The following is a 23,037-nucleotide window of genomic DNA, read 5'->3' as shown; positions in this document are numbered from 1 at the left end:
TGTGCTGCTACTCATGCTTTATGGCCTTGGCAAAATAAATATTTGCTACAACCTTTTCAGTAACAACTTGTCATGGGCAAGTGCAGAGCACTTTCTGGTTCACCTTGTGGGTTATTTTTTATTCAGCACCAACATAATTCTATGAATGTTTTATTTTGGCTCTGGAAAAATATACCAGTGCAAGTTCCTGTCCTTTAAAGAGCCATACATGCTTTACATTGACCTTGTGTAATGACATACTGTGAGACTATCCATCTTTTTGAAACGAAGCACATGGCTGTTGGCAAGTCTGGATTCCCAAAGTTCTCCTACCATTTATTATTCCTTGGCATGGAACTGAGAAAGGTCACTTGAAGGGCTGGGAGAGGTTACTTGTGCACTTGCAGGGAGCATGACGAGGCTCTTAGTGCTTTGGGTTCTTGTTCTTTTTTTTTTTTAACAGTTTTCTTACATAAATTTGAAGGCATCTGTGTGTGTCAGTAAGATGGTAGAGATTTAGAGAAAGTGCCTGACTGAGACCATGAGTTTTAATTGAAGATAATTTGGTCTTAAACTGGTTCTTTGAAGGAAAACTCCTCACTGGATTTCTGTATACAGAAAGTGGCAGCAGGACTACAGGTGCTGCAGCTTCAAGTTACACTTAAGTGGCAGTAATCACAATGGAAATGGGGAGCTGTGTTTTTTTTCAGACAAATTAATATAAAAACACCAATTTACCAGGACTGGCTTGGGTAGTTGCTGCCCTCCACCTTCCAAAATGATTTATGCTGCTGTAAAGAGTTGATGAACCAGGATGGCAACTTTTCTGTGTGCGCTTTGGAGTGGTATGCGGCCCATCCCGTGGGCACTGAGGCACCCACTTAGAAGCAGCAGTGGCTGATATTTTCACTGCACCTTTGTATCTGAGGTCCTGACCAGGCAAGAGAGAGCAGATTGTGTGGTGTGTCACCAGGTGAGTGGTTCACACTGGTGTTATTTCCACAGAAGATAATGGCTGTACAAGCAGAAGTGAATTTGGCTGATGGGAGCCCAGATTAGCTACAAGCCTGAGTGATTTTAAAAGCCTTCTGGCTTAAGCAGCAATTTCACCCAAATCTTGGCAAGCAAGTCAACTCTAGTATCTCACAATATGATCTCTGCTGGTGACTTGGTCCTCCTTTTGCATAGAGCAGAACCTGGAGCTCTGATCTCTCACATTCAGCTCTTCTTGATTAAACTGGAATGAGATTTTTAAACATTTAAACTTTTTTTTTTTTTTTTTTCCCAGTGAAGCTAGAATTTTTGATCACTGACACGATCCACTTCTAGTCATTGCTAACTTTCTCAAGAGAGTTCCTTTTCACTAAGAAGGTGCAAAACTTGCTGATTTCATTAAACTTACAGCTATATTTGCCACTTTATTCTTACTTGGATTCAGCAAAAAAATGCAAACTCTTCCACTGCCTGAGATGCTAGAAATTGAGTGCTTTAGTGCTGGGGGGCAGCCCTATCACTCGCTTATGCTGAGTAGTAGCTCTCTTCTGCTTTTTAAGACATGAGCAGACACCCAAATCAGTAAAATCACTGGAGGGTAAAGAAACTGCAAGGTAAGGTAACACCAGAGTTCTGCACTGCAGTTTACATGGCAGAAGTAGATAACTGAAAGAGCTTGGCTGTTAGATAGTTTACTGCTGACTTGAGAGATGGAGATGATTTGGAAATATAAATCCTAACTTGTCATACTTTTTCTTTTTTAATCATATATAGTTTTCTTTGCTAATATAGTTTATAGTTACAGTTTTCTTTCTTAATCATATATGGTTGGATTTCATCCTGTATTTGTAGATTCAAGATTGTAAAGGGCTTCACCAATAAATTCTTGAGGTGCCTGTTGGATAACCCAACAGGAGAGAACCCTTTCCCCATTCCTTTGTTTTTTGCACCATGTTGATTTTTTTCATAGTAATTGATTGCAGGTTTTGTGCTTTTAAGTAACGTTTTATGTGCTTCTTCACATACTGGGAAATCCTCCTATGTCCTTCATATTTTTTTGAGGCATGTTATTTATTCACCACTTGAATTGTTCAGGAATCTGCCGATACCAGAGAGGAGAGTCTGATGCAAAACACATTTCTGTTCTTAGGGTATTGATTTCAATATGACAATTCATGAGGGGTTTTGTTCTTTTAGGAAGTGCAGTCACTGTATTCTTGTAGATTCTACAGTCAGTGCTTGTAAGATTGTGTAACTGATAAAGACCATAAGTTTAAATAAGGCTATTGCAATTGATACCATATTTAAATTAAAAAAAACCCAAACCCTGATTTCTTAGTGCTGGTAGTTTTTTCCCTAAACAATTCCAAACCATTTCTCACTTCCCTGGATAGCTGAATCTTGTGGAAATAGTAGAAGACTCCACCCTCAGATGCCATATATGAGGAATTAGTAGATACAGGGGAGAAGAATGATGCTGGAGTAGTTGCATCCTGTTCTGCTTCCTCAGGCTTGCAAACAGGGGTAGTGACTTCTGACTCTGGAGAAACTTTTCTCCACACTGGGCTGTTCTCACTTTTTACCTATTTTGGTCAGTTTCCAGATTTCCAGTGCTAAAAAATAACTCTTTTAATCTGAGCTGAGCAAAGCTGATGTGCTTTAATCTGTCTCTGGAGGGGAAAACTGTAAGGTAGATCCAACACACAACCTGGGTGATAACTCCCTCTTGACCTGCAGCTGATTTCAGTACCAGAAAGCCAGCAAAGTGGATCCTCAGTCCTGCTTGAGTTCACAACAAAGTGTTCAGAACTTTGAATTTTAATATTTTTATTTATTTATATATATTTTTTTTTCTTGTTCCTAGATTGCTGGAAAGTGTTATTGAATATTCATTGGGAAAAAAACCAGGAGCTATCCAAGAGGGGGAGGGAAACTCATTGCCTCCTGGTCCTTCCCTGCTTTGTGCTGAACCATTGCCCGAGTTCAGCTTTACAAGGTTTATTTTTATTGATTTTCAACAATAAACAGTGGGAGTATCTACAATAAAAGATTTACAGCACATCTCGAGGAAACACAGCTCCCTCCCAAATATTATATTGATCTACTCCCAGCTGCTACTGAACCAGTGTATAAAAGCCCAAATCAAGCCCAGTGATGGACAACTTCCTCTCTGTAGTGACAGATGAGTATGACTGCTACATCTTCAGAAAACAATAAAAGGGAAGGGAGTGACTCTCCTTCTTTGACCGTATCTTCAACAGCCCAGTTAAATCTGTCAACTCAGTGTAACCCACATAAATAAAGAATTTGGGAACCAAGGGAACTGCTAGTGCATCTGAAGCTTCCCATTCTTTGAAGCTGCCTCTCCTGCTGCAGTTGGGCCATAATTAGTCACAGAAGGCCTTGTTGTGACTAGGAAATGGATGGACCAACAATGATCTGAATAGTCTGGAACTGGCTGGAGACATGCCTGGAGCCCTGAATATTCTCAGATGGGTGGGTGGGATGTAAATCACTAGTCATCACATAAAATACAAAATAAATCTGACTTCTATTAAAAAAAAAAAGGGGGGGGGGCGGGGGAGAATGTCAGTTTTCTAGACCATCATGTAGTTTCTGCTGAAAAAACACCATGAAGTGTGATCTGACATGTGAATTTTTCCAAGATTCCTTCCTCCACTTCTACTCTGTTTCCCTTCTAATGCAATGGTTCAATAGTTGGTGGCTTCTTTCTGGTTGGAGAGATGATGAATGTAGCCCTAAAGGTTGGAAAGAGTAATGTGTCCAAGCCTACTTTGGATAATGAATTTAGGGCTCTGCTTTCTAAGCAACATTCTGCTACACCAGTCAGCTGAGTTGCTGAAACTGAAGAATTAAGCGTTGCAACATTGTTCCATCCTGATTCTCCATTGGAAAAATATTGGAAACATCAAGTCTGGGGTTTTACTAGTATTTTGGAGCTAGGAACTTTCCATTTCAAAGGCCCTTTGTAGCTTTCATTGAGGGCCTTCTGACAAGACTGGTCTATGTTTTCTGTTATTTGTTCCCCAGTGATAACTAAACTGAGTAATAAAATAATTGCTGACATATCCTTTTATTTAAAGTGTTCAACAGCAGACAGAAGGCACTGCTGATCTTCTATCCTGTAATCTTTGTGTCTTTTTACTACATCTTCAGATCACTCTTTGGCCTGGCCACTGGTAGAATAAAGCAGAAGGTTACATGGTAAGTGCAGGTAGGGACCCATGGAAGAAAGCAAACTCACTTCTTTCCCATTACATGGGAAGAGTTAAGGAATAAATTAATCTGGAGAGAGTCACTGCCTTTGTGGGAGCAGAGAGACACAACTTATTGTATTTAAGGGGAGACATTTAACAGATCTGTCAGAAATTTCAATGCTAGCAGATAAGGAAAAGCTGATCAACTCATAGGGGTGAATGAATGGGTGGGTGAAAGCTACTAAGGGAATGTGGGAAAGGCACAGAATGACTTAGATGGCAGATTTAGCTGTTCCTGTGACTACAGAGACATTTTATTTTTTTCTCAGTGTTAGGTAAGTGGATCTGCAAAACATTTCCCATCAGCAGGCTACACACCTGAAGAACCAAATTTGTCTCTTGGGGGTTAATTTCTGCATTTGCACTATGAACCCAAACACTGCAGGATCCAGACATGAGATGGCTTAACCATGCCATTTGGCTTTTTGGTGGCCAAACAGCTAAACTCTGAAGACCAGAACACCAGTAGTGCTTTGGCAGCACTGAGATGATAAACCTCCTGGATCATTACTGGGTAGGGCTTGTTGGGGGCCTCTTTTAGTTCCAGCTGCAGTGTGCTGAGCAGTAACTCTATTTGTAAGTTCCCAATTTTCCATGAATTGGAAATCCAGAGCAGACTTGTTCACATTGTGTTTTCCTCATTTACAAATCAACCCCTAAGCCATGTAATTTTTCTTTGCTACCTGATTGTTCAGAGCATTATCTTCTGAAGATGGGTCAGTAAACAATGGATCCCTGGTACAGGATAACAGCTTAATGGTTAATATGTCAAGAATGTAAATGAAAACTTGTAACTGCATGGCCCCTGATGTAACTGAGATCCTTCTCCCATCTTTGGTTAGGTTGAGGATGGTTGCTGCTGTTATTCAGTAAGAGTTTTCTTTAGGAATTAAAGTGATAGCACAATCCAGAGTCCACCGGTGTTCGTAGGGCCACAAACATGATCTGAGGACTGGAGCACCTGTCTAATGAAGACAGATTGAAAAAGTTTGGGTTTTCAGAGAAGAGTCCAGGGAGACCTTAGAGTAGCTTTTCAGTACTTAAAAGGGGGCTACAGGAAGGCTGGAAAAGGCCTTCTACAAGGGCATGTAGTGATAGGACAAGTGGGGACAGTTTCAAACTGGAAGAAGGTAGATTTGCATTGGATATGAGGAAGAAATTCTTCACTGTGAGGGTGGTGAGAGACTGGAACAGGTTGCACTGTTCAAGGCCAGGTTGGATGGGGCTTTGAGCAACCTGGTCTGGTGGGAGGTGTCCCTGCCCATGGCAGAGGGGTTGGAACTGGATGATCTTTAAGGTTCTTTCTAACCCAACCCATTCTATGATTCTTTGATACTCAGTCTCTCTGGATACATGTGGAGAAGGATGTGCCCAAGATAATCTTTTTGCTTGACTCATTTTTCATTTCAGAGATTCCCTACAGAACCTTGGCTGGTAAATGCACTAAAAGGCACAGGGTCACCTGTGTATCCATTGGCTGCAGTTTCCCCTGCAAGCCATGCTGTGACAGTTTTTTGTGCTTAGCTATTGAAAGCCTGACACTTGCTCTCACAGAACTTCTTGAAGAAGGCTTTGAGACTGAATAGAAAAGCTGAACATCACATAAAATTCTACAAGACTAACAGAACATCAGTCTGCAATGGTTTTCATCTATATTCTGTGTAGGGATCTATACTGACTTCTTGCCTACCCCCAGCATCAAGATAAAGCCATGAGCAGAGGATCTAAAGATAGTTCTGGAGTTCACATCCAAAGCATTCAGAACATGAAGATGGGGATTTCCATTCTTCTGAAACAAATGGTGACAAACACAGATCTTCTACTGAAGGCAATGACTCCTGCTACAAAGACCACACAGCTACCTCAGGCTGGGTGGATGATAACGTGGATGCAACTTTTGAAAACCGAAGAGCAGGGCTCTTAAGAGATCCAGGACAGCCAAAGTGAACGCTTCACTGTGGAACTTAACACCTTTCCCCCTCCCTTTTTGAAAGATAAAGTGGGATCTTTTCTATAGGAATAAAAATGATGTTACTAATGACTGAACATGCTCTCACTGAAACGTTCTGGGACAGACTGGAGTCAATGAGTGACTAAACCAGAATACACAAACCTGTTGCTCTGGTGGCTGCTAAGTACTGACCTGCTACAAAACAACTTGTGTATGAAAGGAAATTGTAGGGAGGTGGGTGTTGGCCTCTTCTCTCAAGTAAATAATGACAGGACTAGAGGAAATGGCCTGAAGTTGCACCAGGGGAGGTTTAGACTAGACCCGAGGAAGAAATTCTTCACTGAGAGAGTAGCTGGTTGCTGGAATGGGCTGCCCAGGGAGGTGGTGGAATCACCATCCCTGGAGATATTTAAAAATCCTGTAGATGAGGCACTTCAGGACATGCTCTAGTGGGCATGATGATAAAGATATTAATAAATACATTTTATTTATTTTATTAGGGGGATATGCTGATGGTTGGATGCTGTGACCTTTAGAGGTCTTTTCTGACTTCTGTGAACTGCTACACACCAGGAAGTTGATTTTTAAATTTTCTTTAAGTCTTGTGTTGTTTTCCTGGAGAGCATGTGGATCTGTATAGTTGGATGCCCATGTCTGGGAACTGCTGTTAGTAAACACCACTCTTGGAGACCCTGCCAGCAGTGTGCACAACCTTGTCTATACAGATGACAAAGCACTGAATAGCTGCTTGTACTTCAGAAATTCCATAAAGAAGTTGTCATTATAAAGATGTCCATCTCTGAAAAAGTTATTGCTACAAATGGTCTGTATGGCAGTATATCTAAATTCCTATCTAGACATTTGTGGCAATTCTTACACTTTTAAATTAGCATTTGCAAATCTGAATCAATAATACCCCATTTAGCTCGTATGGTTTTGTACTCTGGGACCCTCATTTTGAGAAAGCAGCTCTTTCTGCAGCTTAAGTAAAACTTCATCTGTTTGCTCTGTCATTTTTTGCTATTATTGGAGGCAGCTTTCCTTCCAGATAAGGCTTCCTTGAGACAGTGTTCTAGTCTGATGGTATCGTGTGATGCTTTTGGGAGTAACTGTCCTTCCACTTGGGTCTTTTAAAGTTTTGTACTCACTGGATTCAGGAGCTGCCTTGTGGTGAGAAACTGAGAATGAAATGTGAACAGGGACCCTGCTTTGGTAGCTTGTGGCAGACACAGCAACAAGAGGCTTTCTCTGAAGGCTAAATTGAAGGTGTGGATGACACCCTGAGGACCCTTAGAATTAAGACAGAAAATGATCTCTCAGTACTGGCAGGGAATGGTTGAACCAAGATGAAAGGTTGGACATCCATGGAGGCTTGTAAGGGGTGATTATGATCCTGCTTTGACAGTGGAGTGCTGGATTGCTGTCTGCTTTCAACTGAACGATACAAAGGTGACTTGACCTTGTAGAAATTAATTTTGGTGCAGTGGTTTCTGATCATTTCTGCTCTAGTATCACATCTGCTGACAGATCCAAGAACTGCAAACCACACACAATGAAATAACCAAGGCAATTCCAACTCTGCATCACTGGACAGCCTGGTGTTCCCAGGACTCAGTTATGCTTAACTTTGGAAGAATTTATGTAGGAGAAAATCAGGATCTGTTTTGCAAATGTCCTGTTCTTTGTCACCCTCTAATAAAGCTCTAGCCATGTTTGGAGACTTGCTGACAGCCTAGGGCAAGAAGTGGAAACAGCAAAAGAATTCTGGTCTTTCTCAGCATTTCTGCTCAGGCAAACTAGGAGCAGAGGCCAGGTGCCTGTATCACTTGTGACATCTTGAGGCAAGATGTTTTTTTGTTCACACAGCTTTCTTAGAAGATTCACATGATGTTCATCAAGCCAAGTAAAATGTGTCTTATGCAGCTACTCCTTAATGACATTAATGTGCATTACACAGGGAGTGTTAGGGAGGTCATGCTTCTTCATGGGGTTTGCATTGATACAAACCTCCCCCTAAGCTAAAGTAGTTTCCCCAACAGAAAGAAAAAAGAAAGAAATGTAACAGCTTATAAACCTAAACCCAACCTTAACAGCTGTTTAAGTGCTAATATAATTATAAATCAGACACTACTAAAAGACTGTCTGGCATATCAAAAGGAGGCTGGCTGGGAAAACCAACCACATCTTGGGCTCCATCAAAAGAATGGCAGCAGGTCAAGGGAGGCAATTCTGCCCCTCTACTCCACCCTCAGGGGAACCCAGCTGGGGTGCTGTGTCTAGTTCTGGAACCTCCAGCACAAGAAGGATGTGGAGCTATTGGAGCAAGTCCAGGAAGGCCACGAAGATAAAGAGTGGGATAGAGCATCTCTCCTACAAAGATGGGCTGAGTTTGGGGTTGTTCAGCCTGGAGAAGGCTCCAGGTACATTTTTTAAGAATCCTCCCAGTACCTGAAGAGTATTACACAAAAGCTGGGGAGGGACTTTTCCTAAGGGTGTACGTAGAGATAGGACAAGGGGGAATGATTTCTAACTGCAACAGAGCTGATTTAGGTTACGCATTAGGAAGAAATTCTTGAGTGTGAGGGTGGTGAGGCACTGGCACAGGTTGCCAAGGGAGGTTGTGGATGTTTCATCCCTGGAAGTGTTCAAAGCCAGGCTGGATAAGGCTTTGAGCAACCTGGTCTGGTAGGAGATGTCCCTGCTCATGCAGGGGTTGGTTTTGCCTATGTAATCATAGAATCATAGAATTGGCTGGGTTGGAAGGGACCTCAGAGATCATCAAGTCCAACCCTTGATCCACTACCACTGCAGTTCCCAGCCCATGGCACTGAGTGCCACATCCAGTCTTTTTAAATATCTCCAGGGATGGAGAATCCACCACTTCCCTGGGCAGCCCATTCCAATGTCTGATCACCCTCTCAGTAAAGAAATTCTTTCTAATGTCCAACCTAAACCTCCCCTGGCACAACTTGAGACCGTGCCCTCTTGTCTTGCTGAGAGTTGCCTGGGAAAAGAGACCAACCCCCCCCTGGCTACCCCCTCCTTTCAGGGAGTTGTAGAGAGTGATGAGGTCTCCCCTGAGCCTCCTCTTCTCCAGACTGAACAGCCCCAGCTCCCTCAGCCTCTCCTCATAGGATCTGTGCTCGAGTCCCTTCACCAGCCTGGTTGCCCTCCTTTGGACCTGCTCCAGGACCTCGATATCCTTCCTGAACTGAGTGGGCCCAGAACTGGACACAGGACTCGAGGTGTGGCCTCACCAGCACTGAGTACAGGGGCAATATCAAGGGGAGGATGAAAGAAATTGGCAAAGGGAAAGAAGCTCAATGAAAATTACTTGGTTTTAATATAGAGGGTGACAGAGAAATTCCTAGCCCGAGGGCATGCTTTATGGGGAATCAGAGTAGTTTCACCAGGCCTGGATGTCTCAAAGGAAGAGCCTGTTGGCAGCCTGAGAAACTCGAACACTGTAAATCACCAGGACCAGATGCTATTTTTACAAGAACTCTGAAATAAATGTGGTAACAGAGATATATTTAAGAATTTGTCAACAGCCATCAAAAATATCCACTGCTCTGGACAGCTGTTCATAGCTAAAGAGAAAAAGGTGCTATTTTAGAGATAACTGACTGAGGATGCTCTCGTAGTGTAAGGTAGTGCCTTTCTCAGGCTACTTCCATTATGCCTGAATAAGCACAAAATAATGAGAGCACAGTATCACAGCTCTGCCAGTAAACTGTATATTCTAAGCTAACAGAACGGCTTGAACCAAATTAAAATCACAGATATGGCAAGATCCTTGAGGAAGTCCTTATTTTAATTTTGGAAACCACTCTTCAAGAGGAGGAAAAAATGTAATTTTTCTCACTAGGGAAAGTTATCTGAGTCTTAGTCCACCCAGAACAGGCTCTTATAATTTTCTGCTAAAAATAAACAAATAAATTAATATATCAATAAATCAATGATGGTAGAGTGAAGGAGAAAAGAGATGAATTCCCTTTCTGGTTGCTGAAAAGCCATGATATAAGTTTTTAAATGCTTCTACTTGCTCTCTGCTTTCCCTCTTCAGCAGGTTTAGATCAAGTAGAAGCAGAAAGGAGTTTAAAGCCACCTTTACTGGTGCTCTTTAGCAATAAAACCCAGAACTTTGGCATAATAGGACTGTGATGTAATTCACAAATATTCAGTTATCTCAGTATTCATCTACTGGAAACACAAGGTATTCCTTCAGTGAGCTTTAATGGGCACTTGTATTTATTGTATGCTCATTTTACTGTTACTTCAAGAAACATCTTAGAAAGAGACTATGGAACTTGCAAGGAACTGCAGTTAGTCCAATAAAAGCAAATTCCACTGCCCTTTGAAATCCTACCTGCAGCTTGCTTTCATCTGCTCGTGGTAACAGTTATCACTGCCAACAACGTCTGAACAAAACCATTTTGTGACTTCTGTTCTTTTTTGCTCAGACCCTTGATGTCAGAAGAAAAATGGGCAACATCTGTGAGCAACCTCCACTGGGCACCTTTTCAGAAGCAGGAGATGGGAACTTGAGACCCCTTGGGCTTCTGAAAAACATGAAACCCCCCTTTTCTGTTTCTTGGGAGACTCCCCTCACCCTGAGATTGCTTCCAACAGGTTCTTAAACTCTTCTGATGGATTTTAGTAGGTCATGACAATTTTTAAGTATCTCTTTGGTCTGTCCCTGTCTTTCCCATTTCTCCTCTTGAATCACTGCATGTGTCCTTGCCCTCTGTTGTTCCTGCCAACTGTTACAAGGTATCTGATTACATCAGAGCTTTTAATGTGTACCAAAGGGGAAGAGAAGAAAGAAAGAGAGGTCTTAAGCACTTTGGCTTTCCCAGCATCATGTTATTCTTCTGTTCCCTGTTGTAGTAGAAGACTAATCCTCACAGTTTCTCTCCTACTGTTACAGCTATGGATTTTCAGCCACGAAATAAATTCTTCAAACAAAGATGAGCTTTTATTGCCTAGGTCATACCTGATGAACTAAGAGATCACCTCTGTATTATCTATCCTGGATCCTGTGCCTCCCAGATGGAGTTCTTTCTGGAAAGTTTCATTGGCCCCCCTATTTTCACCACAAATAGTGCCTTTTAAGCATGGATAAGTCATCAGGATCTAGAAAATAAGTGCTTGCATCCATTCATGGAGTACCTACAGCACTCCATCACCAGATGGATATACAGTGACCATTACAAGACAGATTTTAGGTTTCCTTTACAAACTCTTAAAAAAAGTCAAAATACCAAATAAGTGTCCTTCAGTCTTCCCATATTTTAGATGCCTATTTCTTTGGAAGAATGAGGTTTCTGGTGTCATAACCAGTAGGAAAACACAAACTGGAAGCAAGCAGCTTAAGGTAGCACCTTAAACCACATCCAAGGGATTAAAGCAAAACAAACATCAGTTTAAATCCCCAAGCCTCTTGGTAAAACTGTACCTTGTTAAAGAGCTGAAGCTCTCAGAGAAGCTTGCAAGAGTATCAGTCACTAAACAGGGCTGGAGCCTTTGCCTGGCTAGTTAACTGCTACCTTATAAGCCTTTATGTTTCAATATCTATTACCTGCATTATTTACAGAAGTTTAATCCAAATACTTTGCATTAGCCAAACTGTAAATGTGATATTAAACTATGCTAGTTTTAAGTTTTGATCACAAGTACAAACTACTGCTACACACTGTCACTGGAGCTCTTTAAAATCAGCTTCTATAAAGGCATTGAGAAACTGAATGCAGATTCTCTGTTTAATAACCAAGTTTTGACATTTCTCTTGTATACAAGAGGGACAAAACTTGATCCAAATGCAGTTTTACAAATGCAGATTTTTCTTCCCCCCCCCCCCATTTGTGATATGGAAACAATAAAAATTGCTTTAAGGAAATGAAAACAATAGCTCATTGCAATGAGATGCTGAATTCAAGCACAATTGACTTCAGGAACCTCCACAACAATACAACCAACAGGGGGCTGTCTGGCTACACCATGTTGTCAAATCAGCAGAAAACCCCTTTTTTTTTTTTCTTTTTTTTTTCTTAAACTGCATAACCTACTATCCAGACAAACTCCTAAAACTGGTTGCCACAAAGGTCATTTAACAGATTTCATACCTCTGGAACAGTAGAGATCTTTTTCATCTTTGTCTGATACCACTGGAAATGCCTTATTTTTGTTTCTGAAGTTTCATTATACATAGATGGATAATGAAGTTGCATATATCTATTGATAAGTCTGGAAAGAAGAGATGTTAGTTTTTTGAAAAGAGGCAGACTTTCACATTATCTTGACCAGGGGAAAGGTTTGCCATAGCTGTTCTCCTATGCTAAAAAAGCTCTATATGAGCATTTTTGTGTTAGTTTCATATGTAGATACTCATCTTCTGTAGAAGAGATAGAGCAAGATGTTATTAGCCCCTTTGATACTGATTTAAAGAGCAAATAGGCAAGTCTGACTCTAGGACTATTGAGAAATAAAAAGTAAGGCTCTGAATATGCCTTACATTTGTTTAAGCAGTGGAAATTAACTGTGACACTGGATTGCCATTGTCAAGAGAGGAGGGAACTTTTCCTTGGTGCCAGAACTGTTGCTCAGAGAGCAAGCACATACAGCTTGCCAAAAATTAACCCAAAGTCATCCAGAGAAGCCACCATGGACATGTCAGAGCCAGGCTAATACTGAAGGAAACAGGAAGATTCTGTTAGTCTCGAACTTTTCTGGCTTGAGAATCACAGGACTGTAGAGCTGTAGTTATGTATTATTGTTGTCTGCTCTAGATGGTCCAACAACATAATCCCTGAAGCTTTTTCTTTGCCTTTATTTCAGTAAAATATTAATAATTTATACATCTGAGACTTTATATTCTATAATTTACGTCTTATATAGTTCAAATTTTATAATGCTTAAGGTTCTCTTGAGTATTTTATGAGAGATTCCAAAATGTTTTACTTTTAAAACCACTTAAAAGTGTAAAAGCTGCTGACAGAAGACTCATTTATAGGCAATAAAGCCACATGCTTGCCCTGCAAAAAATAAAGGGAAACGTGAAACTTTCTATCCATGGCTGTCTCCTACAGCTATAAACAGCAGAAGAAAACATTATGAATATATTATTCCCATCTCAACAGAAGCTAAGTCAGCTTTGAGCTACTCAGCAGTGTATACTTAAGATTCAAACTAGATAAATGCTGCTATAATTGTTCATTTCAGAACTTCTGAATACAAGGTTTGAATTTTACACTGAGAGACAAGCAATATAAGAAATTTGATTTATTAAAATAGAGCTATTGGAAGTTAATAAAATTTGGAAAAAATATTGAGTTATTGTACCTCAGAGTCATTAAGTAACTTCCAACAGAAATAAACCTTTTGAGTGAAAACATAACACTGCAGTGATACTACCTCCTCACCAAAAGATCAACGATTTCACTTATGCTATTCCATTTTCTCTATAGTTTTAAGATTCTATTTATAGTTAAACATTTTCTTCTGATACACACAAATGCCAGTTTGGAAAGGAGATTCACATGTATCTCAGACACCAGTTTTTCTTCAAATATAATTTTAAGCTCTTTTTTCTTTAGTTTTGTATTAAATGCAGAATTGCTGCTCTATTTCAAGTTAAACTGTTGTGAAATACTAGCTCACCACTTTGGATGTATTTCTGTCAATCATTTCTTGTGACTTCTAAGACTGGAGGTGGTGATGAAGAATATAAAGGGAGTCTAAACATTTCAAACTTCCATCATTACCACAGTATTGCTACCTATTAGTAGAGACTGCTCCCAACACTTAGCAAGATACCATGATTAAGGGAAAAGCTGAAATCAGCTCTCTGTATCCTCATATCAAATATAGAGAACCACTCTCAGTGAGTGTGCCATATGCACTACAAAGAAAACTGCTTTGGAAATTTGAATAATAATGGCCTGTAAAAGTTCTAAACACACAGTTATAAGACACTTCACATTTTTAAAGAGATGCATTTTTTACCACTGTTATCATTTAACTAGCTCGTTCTTTCTGCCACACAGATCTTTACAGGTAAATTTATTATAAAATGTGCTGAAGCTCAAACATTACCTTTCGTGTATAGAAGATTTTGCAGAACATTAAAGGTGTTACTCATAAAAACACATTCAAAAAATGGGACAAATAAGGGTTTTTAATAATAATAGCTTTACATGCAGAACATATCAGTGACAGGACAGGACACAAATAAGAGCATTTTGGAGTTTAACAGAGCTGGACAACTAGAACAGGAATCAACAACTTGGAAACTCGGTTTCTCAGTTTGAGCTGGTAGCGAGGAAAGTTGATTGCAGATCTGGTCTTAAAACATGCACAATACTTACCTCTTCCTCTGAGATCAGAATTAATAAATGTCATAGAAAATTCCAAGAGGAAATGCATAACTGTAGTACAGTTATTAAACAAAAGTGTTGGTTTTTTTGGTTTTTTTTTTTTCAGCAAAGAGACAAGCAAAAAAACCAAGAGCCTTTCAAGGTAAGTGTTTTCCCTCTATTCCATGCATGTCATGGAGGTGGAGAAATTACAGTGCTATACAACAGTTTGAGGTACCCCTTTTTAAGAGGAGACTGTGAACAAGCATAATATTATGTAGTATTTTAATACATATGACACATTCTAAGAAGCTCAGTTGCAAATGTGGACAGCCAGTGTTTTCACCAGACAAGGGTCTTAGGTCAGACACCTCTGAAATGAGGAATACAAGTACTACAAAACCAATATAAAAATACATATAGAAACACAGACAGAAAAATAAGCATCACATCCAATTCTTAGGAAATCTCATTTGACATAATGATGAAGACACAGTTTCCTCTACTTGCAGGCTTCTTCCATTGCCTATGGATTTTTCTTCCAAGTTCTGCAGCACCTATAGGTTTTTTTTGTTTGTTTTTTTTCCACAGTCCACAAACATCTAAGCCTGGCTCAGCAACACACGAGGCTGATCCTAACATTAAATAGTCTGTATGATTATGAAGGTTGCTTCATAGTATACTAACACAAGGGGGCAAATGAAGATTGCAGAATATTAAGGCAGGAGTTATCTAACTTCCTAGCATTTCATTTTATAACCTTCATGTTCTTTTTTACATCTAAGTTGTGTACTGTTTTTTCCCTCTTTGAGTTCCAATTCCCATATTAGTTGTAGCACTGTCTTTGTGGAAGTAAATAAAATGAAAAGAACTGAAACATCTTTCACATGAAGAAAAGCTGATAGAAGTGGGACTCCAGCCTGAAGAAGAAAAGGCTTTGTGTACATGTGTGATCTTACCAAATTTATGAATGCCTGTGATGGATGTAAGGGACAGTAATGAAGACACAGGCAGGCTCCTCTCAGCTGTGTCCAGTGACAGGACAACAGGGACAAAATGAAATGCAGGAAATTCTGTCTGAACAGAGTCTTTGCAGAGTCTTTATCCTTGAAGATATTCAAAACCTGACTGGACACAGCCTAAAAACCCTACACTGCTACTCTGCCTGACCCTTGGACAAGACCTCCAGAGGTCCCTTCCAACCTCAACTACTCTCATTTTGGGATTTTTTTTTTAGGACCAAAATTCATGAAGTAGTAGAGAGCACTGATAATGTTGCCCTCTACTATGTTGACTGTGAGGAGAATGAAACTGAGTCATTTCACAGAACGGTCACTTCTCAGATGACAGCAAAAGCTAGCACTTACAAGTCTACATTCCCTTCTGGATCTGAACTGCAGAGCACTCCAGTGAATGTTAGGAATGATCTGAGGTGTGCAAGCCCCTTTCTCTAAGCCTGAGTCCTTCTCTTTGCCTTATGCCAGATCCCTTCTGCCAGGCTGCTGCTGCTTCCAATTTCAAGAAACAAACAAAACACCCCAATCTTTGTCCAGCCTGCCCCAGTTCTTCCAATTTTCCAGTTTATCAGCTCTGTCCTTCCCCTATCAGTTTCCAGCTCAAACCTTTTCTAGTTATATATTGTAGTTATACATGCTCCTCTCACTAGTTGTCTACACTCCTATACAGCTAAAACTTTATTTTTTAGCATGCCTATCTCTTTTTTTGTATGAATTAAGCACCTTTTATCCATACAGTTCCTAAACCTAGCAGAAAACAACCACCTGAACTGAAAATAGAGACCTTCCTTTCTTATATCAGGAACAATCCTTAGGACCACAGAGCTGCAACGCAGAGAGAGCACCACCCTGCCATGGGCTATGGCTTGGCCCATGCAGGTAAACCTCTGGAAAATACAACTGCTAATATAATTTAATGTAACTGTGAGCCATGAGAGAAATCCATCATTCTTTTCAAAGGTTCAGGAACTGAAAATGATTAAGCAGTCATAAAAACTTGAAGTAATACTTTTGTTCCTCAGTTGAGCTCTGGTTCTCCAAATGCTCAAATTGTGTTTTCATTATGTCACTGAACTGTTATAAGCTGCTAGGGCCACCAAACAAGGCTGTCCAATCTTTCCCCTTCTGCTTCTTCCCATTCCCTGTCATCCTGTGCCTTGTGTCACTTACAGGGTTGTGCATGGAGGACCAGAGGGAAAAATCTGTTTCATAATTCACATGGAAGCCTGAAACTGGCATAAGGAAGTAGCCTGGATGAAATGGTTTGGCCACTGGGACAAAGCCATGCAAATAGACTTTCATGTTGCTTCCTCCCAAATCTTTTTGATTAGCTCCTTATATTCCCTTCTAGTCATATAATTCCTAGAGAAAACTTCGATTAAATTACTGATCCAAAGAGTAGAAGGATGGATGGCCCTCTGCAAGCACCACAGTCTGCAGTGTGCTAACAAATATCAGGGACCTTCAAAGGGAGGAGAATAATGGAATAATGTCTTTTTGACAGAGTTTGATTCTTTCCAAGCATTTCTAAGTTTTCAAATGGCTGAAATGTATGTGCAGGTCTTTAGGGTTAAGCAATTACAGATAAGAAAATAGAGCACAGTGCTACTTAAAGGAGCCTCAGTGAGAAAGCTATCCAACTTTGAGCCAGATAGCAGATTTTTTTCTGAGTTGTCAACCTCATTTTGGCCACGTTTCTTGAGAGACCTGTAGTAGGTAAATGTATGCACAGAAGTGTTTACTCTGTGAAAAGCTGTCAGCTATCTATTATTGCATAGCTATAGCTGTGCTATTAAGAACTGCTCAGGTCTAAACTAAATTGAAAATTTTAGCCATCAGTAATTTCACCAGTTCAAACTCATAGCAGAGGCAGACAAAAAGTGTCATCTTTACCTGCACACACACCTGAAATTCTATACAATCAAATAAGACAATTTATGAATTACAACAACTTAGATAGATATTCATCTACGACATTTTCTACCTGTGTAACTGCACCAGTGGCAGGCCTGCGAAGCCTGAAGTCAAAACAAATCCCCAGTGTAGATAAGCTTTTTTCCCTCCCTTTAAAGCATCTATATGATGTATAAACTTGAATCTGTGAACATGCATTTGAAGAAGACACGTGTATTTAAATGGTAAAACATAGCAGGGCTAATAAAATGAGATTAGCGAGTGATACTGAGTCATGATAGAGCAGAAAATAAAATCTTATAAGGAAACACACTTTCAGATCTTGACTGTATCTAAAATTAGTGACATTTACATAACCATTAGTCTACATTTGACTCACCACACAGTTCTTTCATGCAGCTTTTAAAAGGAAAGGAGCTCAAGTAATTCCCATTCTCACTGCAGCAATTTCAGTCACCTCAATGAAAGATTCCCCTGCAAGAAAAACATCTTAGTGGAAGATGAGAAAAAAATTATTAAATCCATAGTTTAAACTCCTAACCATAAAACTGTAACCTGTCTATGGACACTGTGCTTTAAGAAATGAAATATCAAATTGTGTTAAACATTTTGGAAGACGCTTTTGCTTATATGCTCACTTTGCTAAAAACATGAGAAAACATCTCCCAGTTCCATTTATTAATAAATGGTGCAAAAACGAACACTTTAAAGAATTTTAATAAAGAAATAGTGACATTTAAAGCAACGCCATTTTTATAACTTTAAAAATATGTATAAACACACTTACCACAGCATTGTTAAACAGGTGTAGCTTGAGATGGCTCCTTTAATAATTCATCTTTCATGTAAACCAATGCATTCACTCATATAAATGTCTATTCTATATTTACCATCAGATACTATGAAGTCCTAAATATTGATGAAAATACAAACAAAACCCAACAAAGTGTTCATAAGCATTCAACATATAAATTATAACAGAAAGGCATCACGAAATACACAGAACATCCTTTTTCATGACTCACATGCAGCAGTGGCTCACATGCAGCCTTACTTCAGCAGCACAGTTAATACTGGAGATATTTACAGTCTTAACACCAATATTTACGTGCTGCTAAAGTATGACAGACATCAGCATCACAAGATTGTCTAATTCACGAGTAATGCTTCTCTTCAGGATGATGAAATCCTTGTATTTTTGAGGCAGCACAATATGGCCTGCACCTTTTCAAAACCCACAAACCATTATGTGCTGCTACGTTATGCCAAGGTGTCTACTGTACTGCAAGGAAATAGGAACACATGCTGAAAGCAGAACTTTCTTATTGAACATTGGTTTTCAAGTGCTGACATCAGCTGTATTAATAAACTACCAAAATGTTTAGAACACATTTGTCCACTGCCCAGCTGACTGTTTATTTACAGTGAAGCTCTAGACTCTATTGTTAAGTGTGCATAATAACTTAATGGGACACAAACCAGGAACTGGACAATTGTGTGTGTCTGATTAGAAGAACTAGAGACTATGCAGATGTTAACTTCAAAACAAAACAATCATGGTTATTTTCTAATCTTTCTGTCATCTAGAAACCTCTGCTGTGTAAACACTTATTTTCATATGTGAAAGAGTAAGAGCTCATTTCCAAATAAGCTTCTGTGGAGTATTGTATCAGTCCTCGGGTGGTTTGTTACCTCTGCAGGTTACTCCTGCCACAATTTGTGGGCAGACAGATTTACAAGTGCTTTTTGCCCCTTTGAGGGAAAAAAAACCTCACAAGCTGTTAGCAAGAAAAGCAGCTTACCTGTTACCAGCAACAGTTCACCTGCCCCCAGCCTAGAATAACCATGCCACTTTACTTGAAGAGGTAGCAAGAAACTTGGAGTTCACATCCCACCCGGCATCCTTATACCATCTTTTTAAGCATGTTCAGTACTTCCACTAGTTCCTCAGATAATATGAGTTCTGCTTCCTTTAGTGCTTTTATACCAAATTATTAAGACAAAAGCTACTTACACAGTACAGACCCAACCATTCCACTGTAATGAGCTTTCTATTCAGTTCATAGTAAAACAGCTTCTGGAAATTAACAGGGCTTTTTCTGTAAGCACACAACAAGTTCGGCAGGCCACAAAGGGGGAAAGTTTGTGAGTTCTTTTTTCCCTTCCCATTTTTGCTTCTAGAATAATACAACAGGAGGATCTCTGCTAGAAGGGTTTGATGCAACAAATGCACCAAATAAGGTGAGATTTTCCAGTGTAAAAAGGTTAGAGGTAGCTGCATCAACGCTGAGGTTTTTATACAGCTATCTAGGTACAAAAGGTACTTCAGGAAATGAGTACGAGCTATTTCTGTTATATTTTAGACACCAATTATACTTGAACTTCCCCCCTGTCTTACAACCTATGTTTGCTTGTTTTTATATCAAATGCCTAAACCAAGCAAGCTAGATTCTTTCTGCACAACTTACTGAGCACCTTCATGAAGTAAGACCTGAATACAAAGTCAAAATAAACCTAAGTGTTTAAAGGGATGCTGGGACAGTTGGTTTCAACCCTGAAGAAACTGCTAGGCATAATCTATCAAAGGTAGAAATAAAGAAAACTCTCTACCATATATACATAATGGAGAAAGCAGAGGCAAATGCAAGTAAAAATACTAGCTGGCAGTAAGGGGAAAGGATAGGAAATATTTTATCCAGCAAGAGAAAACACTGCTTTTTACTTGTATTAAGATTTACCTTAAAAGACTGAAAGAAAATTATTCAAATAAGACAGCTACAACATTTAATACTTTTGGAAGTATGCTTATCACTTGTATGTTCAGGCCAAATTATTCATTTGTAACCTGTGTTTAACTAGATACCATTGTTTCAATTGCTTAGTTGCTTTAGTTTCTAGCTTTAGCATGGAAGTATTTTTTTCTGTTGTAGACATAAATCTCTAAAATTAAACTACACACACCATGAAGACTTGGCAGAACTATGTTATTGTCTACATTAAGTACATCAGGAAGAGAACCTGTAGGTAATTTCCTCCCCTCCACCCAAAGCATGAACATAAAGCCCCACACGCATGACAATATTTGTGTGTAAGTTTGCTTTTGTTTGTTTCTAAACTTTAATACCAAAAATGCCCCAAAAGAAAACAAGCAAGCAAATCAAGTACAACACAGCTGTATATTTTCTATGTTGCTATTAAAAACATATCTCTAAGGAGAATAAGCAGGGTTTTCACATTAAATTGATGACATTCTGAATGCAAGAGAAGCGGCTGAAGAATAGGGAAAGGGTGGAAGGAGGAATAAGATAAAAGGTGTGCTGACAGCTAAGCCAGGAATCTGCTGAAATCCAGGTGTCCTTGTACCTGTACATTTTGGTCCTAAACCTAACCTAGTCATGCTATCAAGAGTGCTTCTCCTACCTCTTTTTAAGATGGGGGCTGTGGGTGAGAGACAGCCAGAGGAGACCTCAATAAAAGCTGTGAATCACTGGTGTGATCAGGCAGCTCCCCAAGCACCTCAAGGCATTAACTCTGCTGGGCACGATGGGAGAAGGAAGGGTTCTGAACTGAAATTCCATAGAAGCAGGCTCTGTACATACACACACAACAGGAATGCTGTTAGAAAAAACAATTTAATTGGTTGAAATCACAAATAATAATAAAAAAGAATAGCAACACAAAAGGATGTGTTTTTGTGATTGGGCCATTTCCAGTCAAGGAAGGAGATATTCTTTAATTTCAGGTTTTTTCTCGTTGAATTATGGAAGGCCAAGCCTAGTATAAAATATCATGTTTAGCTTTTATTGATTTATGGTTAAGAATTTACGACAATACCAAGCCCAATTTAATCATTTTGACTCTATAAAAGTCATCTACAAGTGAATTTCTGGCTACTATAAGCACTTATAAGCTATCAAAAAAGGCAGCCAGGAATCTGACAGTTTGAATAAAAGATGTCAAGATGTTAAAAAAAAAAAAAAAAAAAAAAAAAAAAAAAAAAAAAAAAATCAAAAGATGAGTAAAAGATGTCAACATGTAAAAAAATTTGTGTAAAAGATGTCAGGGCCTTTCTATTAAATACAAAATATTGCCTCAGATATCGAAGAATATGACAGAATTTAAACATTTACCTTGTGCCTGTTGCTCATACAACAAAAGCAGTTTCTTGATACTTCTTGGCCAAAACATCCTCCTTGCTGCTGGTGTTATACACCATTTGCACACAATCACAGACCATTGCTTGTGTTATTTACTCAATAATGCAAATCAACATAGATCCACTATGAAAGCAAAGTAGTTACTCCACTGCTCACTGTGACCCTTTTCCAACCTTACTTCAATTTAAATTTAGAAGTCTGAAGGTGAAAGACACTGAAAGACTCTTAGGGTTCCACAATCTGTAAAGCATTACATTATTTTTTCCACCAGTACCACTCTCCCCCCATAGCACAAACATCAGGAAGTACATCTTCATACCCATTTCCCCAGTTTAGCTTCTTAGTTTAAATTAGAAATGAGATAGGGTTTGCATTCAGCTAGCACAGTATGAACTGGGACAATTTTGACAAGTGTGTCTTGTTAGGTGCATTCCATAAAGAGAGTAACAAGACATTTTGCAGTGATAGATTTTTTGACAACTGCTGGTGAATTTGCAAAGCTCTCCTCTCAGAGCTCACAGTTCAGTGCCACTGATGCGGAGTTCAAGATTAATAAACCACACTGACAGTTCAACACTTTCTGAAATTATTTTTTTTTTTTAAAAACTAAATGCATCTGGACAAAAGACAGAATTTGATAAAATCTCAGTTCATTATTATGTAATCTATATATTTCTCAAACATCAAAATTGTAAGATCTGGAAGTGTATGTAGCTGTAGATTGGTAACACACTGTTTACTTACACCCCCCCCCACCACCAGTTTAAACAATAGTAGTTTCACTTTATTTTTGTCATATGCTTACTCAACACTGTAATATTTGTACTGCAAACACACTGGAACTTAAAATTCTTGCTCATTCTTAAAACTTAAGTTTAGAATTATATTCTTTTACTCCTCCCTTATGGTGGTTTTTGTTAAGGAACCCTCTGTCTATTTCTTAGTGTCAGCAGCCTCTGAGGCAATATGCACATACTTACAAAAAGCAGAAAATATTCAACTGAAATATTTCAAAGCACTACTTAGGAGGTAGAAGTGTATTTCTGGTTACTACTGCATTACTTGGTTCAAGTATAACCTATGACATTGAGTTAATTCACTCAACTTAATTGAGACTACTTTGTGGTCACAGAGGAAGAATAAGATAATAAACTATACACCTTAATTGCTGTTCTCCTGATTTAACAGTAAGCTTTTGAATTCATGTTTCAGATTGCAGTTCTTAGAAACACTCTGTCTCCAACCCAGCAATTCTGTGCTAGGATTTGTGGTTTGTTTTTTTTTTTTTCATTAATATATATTATTATTAAATAAGTGTAATCCAGCAATAAACTGCATGCACTTTGCCTCAAAAAGTGGCATTCAGGATCAAACTTATACATACCCTCCATCTTC

Source organism: Heliangelus exortis, chromosome 1 (assembly GCF_036169615.1).
Source record: "Heliangelus exortis chromosome 1, bHelExo1.hap1, whole genome shotgun sequence".
NCBI lineage: Eukaryota > Metazoa > Chordata > Aves > Apodiformes > Trochilidae > Heliangelus > Heliangelus exortis.
The sequence above is the reverse complement of the archived record's forward strand: the minus strand, read 5'-3'. Positions refer to the sequence as shown.